Source organism: Sorghum bicolor, chromosome 8 (assembly GCF_000003195.3).
Source record: "Sorghum bicolor cultivar BTx623 chromosome 8, Sorghum_bicolor_NCBIv3, whole genome shotgun sequence".
Classification (NCBI taxonomy): domain Eukaryota; kingdom Viridiplantae; phylum Streptophyta; class Magnoliopsida; order Poales; family Poaceae; genus Sorghum; species Sorghum bicolor.
This window is the reverse complement of record NC_012877.2, coordinates 11,101,563-11,109,961: the sequence shown is the minus strand read 5'-3', so window position 1 is coordinate 11,109,961 and position 8,399 is coordinate 11,101,563. Positions and strand designations below refer to the sequence as shown.

Here is an 8,399-nt window from a genome sequence, read left to right as displayed (position 1 = left end):
CAGAAAAGACACAACAGCCACATGCGTGCCGTCCTTTGAGTACGAGTAATACTAATACATATGTTGCCATATTTATTGACGAGTTGCTGTATATGACATATATCTTATATTACATAAAACCTAGGAGAGAATACAGAAACAATTAATACAGACACTTGAGTGGTTCAAATCATTTCATGCCCTAGAGCCCCTCGTTCCCCTCTTCCATATCTCGAAAAGTCAGGAGAGATTCAAAGGGAGGCTCTATGGCGACGAAGGCAGCAGTAGGAGGGCAAGGACCTTCACAAGACCTACTTAAGCAACATGTTAGCGGCGGCGATGAGGCGCGGCTGTCTTCTACCAATTTCCTGGCCAAGGCTATGGTGGACACTGCATGTAGCGCCGTCATCAAGAGGACCAGAGTGAGGAGTAAGAGGAACGCCGGTGACCTGCCGGTCATCCTCTTCGCTGCTGACGCTCCTCTCGCTGCCATATCCGACCGTGGGCTAAGTGGGTGTAATCTCTTGGCAGGCACAGGTTTTGCTAGCTGGTGTGGCATGTATATATATATAGAAGGCCAAGAACGCATAGGCTTGCTCACCCTCTGCTACTTGCCTGACAGTAACGCTGGTGATTTTGCTGTAGTGTTTGGTCCCAGAATGATTCACTGGCGATTGTTGGCTGTAGTGTTTGATTCCAGAATGATTCACAAAAAAAACATTTTGCACGGACCACTGCGGACAAGATATTTTCATCCTCACAAATCTTAGACTTCAATTAAAATTTCTCTTGCGAACTGATCATAGATCAGCTAGTTGGATTCCTTGTGGTAGAACCCGACTTGACACGGGTGCTCATATTTTTATGGATTTATTCAAGGATTTAACGATGCTATACTTTCAGTGTTGGCGACGTGTCTGTCGACAACGAGGCACATGTGGTGACTTTGTTAATCTCGAGATTTAATGGTCCAACCCGGTTCTTCGGAGGTGCTCATAGAGGTATAGTGTGTGTGCATGTGTTCGTAGCACTTGGTTCTTCGGAGGTGCTCATAGGAGTAAGGTGTGTGCGTGCGTTCATAGGGGTGAGTATATAAATATCTGGTCCCGCAAAAACAATTAAAATTTCTCTTGCAACTCTACGTGGAGAACGTGTATTATTGCTCAATAACGTCCCTGTCCTTTCTCAGACGATACTTTGGACCAACTAATCTATGGACGAAACTCGATAGTCTACCACCACGAATCCAGTTCAGTTTATGTAGAAGAACCTATGCAAACCATCGCATGATGCACTAACAACCAAAATAAAAACGCAAAATTATTCATATAACAAGGTCGATGTTGATGAAATGATCTTGTTATATATATGAATTGAATTGTAGGATCTATCGTGGAAGTAAAAAGAAAATTCAAAACTCTCACCTATATATAAAACCTAATTGCACCTCATTTTATGATTTAGGCATAACAAAAAAAATAGCGGGCCATAGCGGCGCTATAGCCGCTGGACAGGCTTGCCACTAAGCTATTTGTATTTTTTTCCGCTATCCTATTTTTTACCGCTATTACACATTGTAGCGCTGCTAAGTTGCATTTGCTATTACAATTTTCTTCGCTATTACGCGCTATAGCGCCGCTATGACAAATTTTCTCAGTCTGACTCTCAAAACTTCATCTTAGACTAAATTATGATTTATTATTTATAACTAATTTAGTATTTTGGACAATTAAGCTTTTATAAACCATGCTGTAATGTCATATTGATATTTAGTGATGTTACCTAGACTTATGAAAATATATTTTTATTCATCAAAATTCATATTTACCATATCTTTTTCATCAATTACTCATATTTTCATATAATTTTTATAAAAATGCTATCTGTCATAGCGCCGCTATAGCACCGTTATAGCTGCATAGCTGCTAAAAAAATTACCGCTATTTTAAACTTTGAATAGCACTGATATTTACTAAAACCCTAACTCTGATCTCCCTCAAACTTTCTCAGAATAAAATATATAAAATTCCTGAACTAACACTAGTACATAGGTGGGCTTTAGTCCCAGTTGGGAAGTGACTTTTAGTCTCGGTTTCCCATATGCAGATTGTGGATCCAGGATTAAAGACTGGGACTAGGTCTCAGGTCACGCAACTGTGACTAATGTTTATCCATGAGCCTAAAAATTCACTTAAATCATGGAGACCTCTCTTGTGGTGTGTGAGATTCGAACCCAAAATTCCTTGCCCCTGGCAAAGCTTCCTTATCAACTCAATACTCCACACCACATGTGACAGAGTCATAGGCGCTCTTCTTTTGAATTCCCATGGGAGACCTTTACTTCCAGGTGAGAGACCTTTAATCTCGGTTGGTGACATCAATTAAGACTAAAAGGTCATCCTTTAGTTAACACCAAGCAGGACTAAAAGATGTTTTTAAGTCCAGGTTGGTGTTACCAACTATGAAAAAAGGGCCTTTAGTGCCCGTAAAATTTAGACCTAGGACTAATGCTCACATTAGCCCTATACCCCAACACATCCGAGACTAAAGGTACAAACCAAAAGTCATTTCTCTACTAGTGTAACTCAACTGGAATCACATGAATTGGAAGTCTTGAACTTGAGTTATAAAATAAACAAGCTCACTAATAACACACTATACCAAGACCTACTTTTCCCTACACTCATGTGCTGGGAAAACAAGGATTTTGACAACACATCATGTGTTGGCAATTGTATACATTTTCCACATCCCATATACTGTCGACAATGATAATGTAAGCCAACACGTAATGGGTCGACGTTGCTCCTTCCGACTTAAGAAGTGTCGGCGAAAGATTTTATACCAAAACTGTGTCATTGTCACTACTACAAATTTTATTTTGCACAACGTTTCACATAAGCCCTCCAAGGCGGGCGTTGGTTTCGCCCGCCACGGTTATTCACTGCCGATTCAAGATCCTAAGTGCTATGATCGGAGATCTGAAAAGTCGAAGATCAAGAATGGTAAAAAACTAAAAATCAAGCGTGATTTCCCGGTAAGTAGCAATACTAATAATGTACTACTACTACAACCACTACTACTACACTACTACTACTTTTACAATACTATACTATACTCACTACTAGTTGTATCGTGCAGTGCGCCAAACAACCCTATGGCTCAGTTTCATGTGGATTCTATGTTTGTGAGTATCTGAGGACGTGTAGCAGATATAGCAGTAGTTGGCGACAACTTAAGAAAGCACAAGGTTGGTGGGAAAAGGAGAAGGTCGACCCTCAGTTCAAACAAACTGTAGCAGATATATGTAAGTTTGTCACCGAGGCCGCACATGAAGGTCGGACATTCTTCAATAAGGAAGGTGACTTAGCTCTAGATCCAAAGTTTGAGAGAATCAGAAACTGGAGCGACAAGGAAAAAGGGTTACAAATGAAAGATTATTTGTTGCCTTCCTTAGATGATATGTAGAACCATGTATGCACGAATGATGTGAATGATATGTGTTTATAAAGAATGATGTGATCACTAATATTGGTTGTTTTAAATTAACATGCATGTATATATATATGTCATCTATTTGCTGCTATTAACATTATCAAAATTTTGCATAGAAAATAACATTAGCAACATTGAAATCTGAATTTGAAATAGGTTTTGAATCCGAATTGATAATAATTTTTTTTAAATGTGAAACAAACATTAACAGAGTCGGGCAAATAGAAACAACCGCCTCCATTAAAACTTTAATAGAGGCGGGCAACATAAGACAACCGCCACGGTTAAAGACTTAACCGTGGCAGGCTGCGTAAGGCAACCGCCACGGTTATTGCTTATTTACCGTGGTGGTTGCCTTATGTAGCCCGCCACGGTTAAGTCTTTAACCGTGACCTTATGTCCGTGGCGGTTGCGAAAACCGCCACGGTAAATGAAAAATGCCCGCCATGATTAAGTTTTTTTGTAGTAGTGTGTAGCCCAACCAAATGACAGTCTAAATGTCATCAAAGGGGTACACACGGAACCAAAATAGAACGATTCGGGTAAGCAGGAAACTGCGTGCCAAAACAAGTCATGTGCGGCAACTAGAATGCTAAATGTTGAGCCCAGTAAAAGAGGCTGCCTCAGCGACCCTTACCCATTAGGCTCTGGACTCCTTCCGCTCATGAAGTCATGACTCAGAAAAAAAATCGCCCAGCTGCGCGCCGGCGGCCGCCGCATGAGGACTCCGCCCACCACGGTCGCCCATCCTGACCGCCCCTGCCGAAGTCCCTAGCCGGAGCTCTGCTGTCCCCACCGCCGAATCCACCGGAGGAGCTGCTCCCAGTCTGAATCCCCTTGCCACTCAAGCCTGCCGCCCCCAATCCCGCCATCGCCATAGCCCATCGTTGGCCAGCAAGAGTTGTGCCGTCACTGCATCCCCATTACCCTCCGAATCCAGGTGCCTCATCTCCACTTCCCCTTCCTCTCATCCCCATTCTCCTGTGTTCTAGGGTTTTGGCACACAACTTACTGTCTTTTTTTCTTGGTTGCAGAAAGTACACCAAGGTGAGAAAGGCTAAGACATTCAAGATTTGGGTTACTCCTGTTGCTAATTTGCATTCAGTCCAGATCCACCATCTCTTCCCCTTTCTTGAGAAGGAATGTATTTAGCTTGATTTAGATGTGAATATGATGTTTAATGCCTTAATTGATTTTGCAGAGGAACCGGCTGGATTCAAGATCTTGCACACCACACAATCCATTAGCTTGCATGTATATTCTTTTATGTTGTGTCTGCAACTTTTTTTTAGTATGATGGCAAAGTTCACACTGATGCGAGTTCATAGTCACTTTACTTTGGTCCTTTATGCGAAAAAAACATGTTGTGTTTATTCTATATATAAAAAGTTTGAGAGAAGGAATCAATTGAACTTTAAGCTGCAATGGAAGTATAAGTTAGTCTCCTTGCTGCAATATATCAGTTCTGAGTATTTCATTCTTTCTTGTGCATGTTGCAAAATATCCAATAAGGAAGCACTAAAGGATTCAAGTCTTCGATTGTTCTTTCTACCCAAGTCATCACCACCTATAGCTTCGAAGTAAGTTTGCTTTTGCTTAGGTTTTTGACTTATTTGTATTGCCTTGTGATTAAATAGTGTTGGCAATATTATCTATAGGGAGCACGAGCAAGTTGGCCTTCTAGTCTTCATCTGCTCTTCTACTGTCATTGCTTTATTGATATGCTCTCCTTTTCTTATGAACTCTGTTTCTTCATTTGGCATAGAATTGCAGGTTATGTGTTCTGTGATGTGATGATTTATGTTTCTTAAAACTGGACTAAATTTCCCCTATAGTTCATGTTGATGTCCTATGGTGAGATCATTTTTTTAGCATTATGGTGAAATTAATTTGATTTGGCCAATTGTTTGTTAAGATTTTTATATTTTCTTGTTGAACAATCCAATCTGAAATGAGAACTGTTGTGTATATGTTTCACTAATTGACACTTCAGTTTGTAAAAGGTGCATCATAGATAAAACGTGGATGGATCAGCCTAGGTACATTATAAATATATAACCATATACTAGAATCTGCGTGCATAGGGTGTTTGGTCTGATATCTTGAAAATCATGTGTATGCAAAAACTTGTGTATAGAGAAGGAGTGGATATGTTTTTAGAGTTTGCCTTTTGTAATTCTGCAAAAGGAAATCAGATTTTATGTCCCTGCAAGGCATGCAAGAACTCTTGTTGGAGGGTCCGTAGTATTGTACTTGAGCACTTGATATGTGAGGGACTTATGAAAGGATATATAACATGGGTGAATCATGGTGAACCTAGTTCTAGTTTTTCCACAAATAGTAGACAACATGAAATGGTAGAAGTAGGGGACCCAAATGAAGAGGATGATATTTCTGATTCACTTGAAGACATAGCAATGGGTTTAGATGTCGAGGGGGATTTAGAAGAAAACAACACTAAGCAACAAGATGAGGATGTGGAGGCTTTTTACAAAATGGTAGAAGATGCTAGCATGGAACTATATCCAGGTTCCAAGTTCTCAAAGCTACATTTCATTGTAAGGTTACTCCATATCAAGTTTGTTCGGTGATAGAATAACAAAAGCTTTGACATGCTACTGGAGTTATTTAAGGATGTCTTACCTGAAGAGTCATCAATTCCTAAAAACTTCAATGCAACTTAAAACAAGGCAAAAGGTGTAGGACTTGGGTATGCCAAAATTCATGCATGTGAGAATGACTGCATACAGTTTTGGCAAGACCATGTGACCTAAAATGTTTGTCCAACATGTAAAACGTCAAGATGGAAATCATAAAAGAGTAGTCCTAGGGGAAAATGTGTGTATAGGGTTCCTAGGAAAGTTCTATGTTACTTTCCTATAAAGAAAAGGCTGCAATGGTACTTTGTGTGCTCAAAAATAACAAGTGACACAAGGTGGGATGATGAAGGACAAACAAATGATGGTGTGCCGAGGCATCTTGCTGATGCTCCTTTCTGGAAAGATTTTGACTCTAAGCATCTAGTTTTTTTCTCAGAGGGTCAAAATCTTAGACTAGCTATAGCTAGTGACGACTTTAATCCTTTTAGGACCATGAAATCAACTTATAGTATTTGCCCTGTTATTCTGATCTCATACAACTTTCCCCCTTGGAAGTGTATGAAGCAATCAAATTTCATTCTATCCTTGTTGATCCCTGGACCTATTGTACCTTGTGGTTATATGGATGTCTTTCTTGAGCCGCTGGTGGATGATATGGTAGAAATGTTTGTTGTTGGTGTAAAAACATATGATGCTTTAAAGTGTGAAACCTTCCAACTGCGTGCTGCCAGTCTACTGTTGAAATTTAATGGTCCAATCTGGTGATATAGTCTACTGTTGAATGTTTCTAGTTTTTTTTGCTTAACTATAACTATATGTACCATAATATTTTTTTTCTTTCAAAATACCATATATGCTGAGTCTCGAACTTATTTATTTGGAATGGAATTACTAGAAATGGTGTTTATTGTTGCAACATGAAAGCTTTTGAGTTGTTCCTTATAATCTTCTGTATCCACTGAGGTGCTGATTCAGCAAGTTTAGTAGACACTCAAGCTATAACTACTTTATATAGAAATAGTATCAAGTTGTTGCAGCGGCTCTTGCTCCATTGAAATTTGTCTTTGCTGCCAATTTTTAAGTTGTTGGTACCCTAAGCTTGTTGCTTGCAGTTGGCACGTCATTGCTAACTGGATTGATTGGAATTATATAATGGGTCTGTATCACTAAATAGTTTAGAGCATACTTGTCCACTATACAGTAATATTATTTCACTATTTGCACCTAATAACAAAGAAAGAGTTAATGATACAGAGCACATTTCACTGATATTTTGCCTTCTTTTTCATGTTAGGCACTTAAGCTATGTGGTGTTGCAAATATTTTGGATTGGGCAACCTTTTGAGCATCGATCAGAGAGTTGTTACATGTTCTCTAGAGTGGTAGCAACCATATGTGCATGAAGTTGGTGTTCAAGTATTTTGGAGTGGCAACAAGTGTCCGAGAAATGCAAATGTTGTAGTTCTGTTCTTTTGTTTACACCTACTAGGCTACTATCATGTAGGCTAAAACATATGGAAGTGTTGAATGCCACTTTTGCGCCCAAGTCATGATCTATTGATCTCTTAGCTTTAGCCATAACCAGTTAGTATATAAGACTTAGTATATGCTTATATGTAAGCCTGCTAGAGACTAATCTACATCTTGGACCTCTATATGTATGGTTGCATGTACTATGATCATCACTTGACCTCCTATATATATATATATATATATATATATATAGAGAGAGAGAGAGAGTGCATTTTCTGAAACGGATGGTAACTGCCCACCGGGGGTGGTAGCTGCCGTCGTTGCTGGATGTTGGACGCGTGTGTTAGTAGCGCAATCTGATGGGTGATGCTGGTTCTTCACTTTTTGGGCAGAAAATAACTTATATATATATATATATATATATATATATATATATATATATATATATATATTACTTACTATGTTAACATTATGGTAAAATGTCTCCATGTGTAATAGTAACCCAACTATTGTAAATATGTATATTGATATTATCGTAAATTAGTATAAAAAATTATCGTAAATGGAGGTGGCTACAAAATAACTTATTTTGTAGCAGCTACTGAATATTCTCTCTCTCTCTCTCTATCTCTCTCTCTCTCTCTATATATATATATATATATATATACTAGTAGAAGTGGAAATTTAGAAATATGTGTATGCTTTTATGGTTATTTAGATATTTTTTAAATAGAAAATGTTGATTATTTCGACCTAGATGTGAGGGGATATTTCAGTTTCCTCCTAATGATAGAAATGGTAGTTTAGTTCAAACTAGTATATTGCCCGTGCTAACGCTACGTGACGTCTAGA

The 8,399-nt window shown here is 38.9% G+C and overlaps 1 long non-coding RNA gene across 1 annotated transcript; it reads left to right on the top strand.

Moving 5' to 3' along the window:
- On the top strand, nt 4,189-7,678 carry LOC110437680. Its single transcript, XR_002455596.1, has 3 exons — nt 4,189-4,414; nt 4,509-5,054; nt 7,369-7,678. It is a non-coding gene; the product is annotated as an uncharacterized LOC110437680 (long non-coding RNA).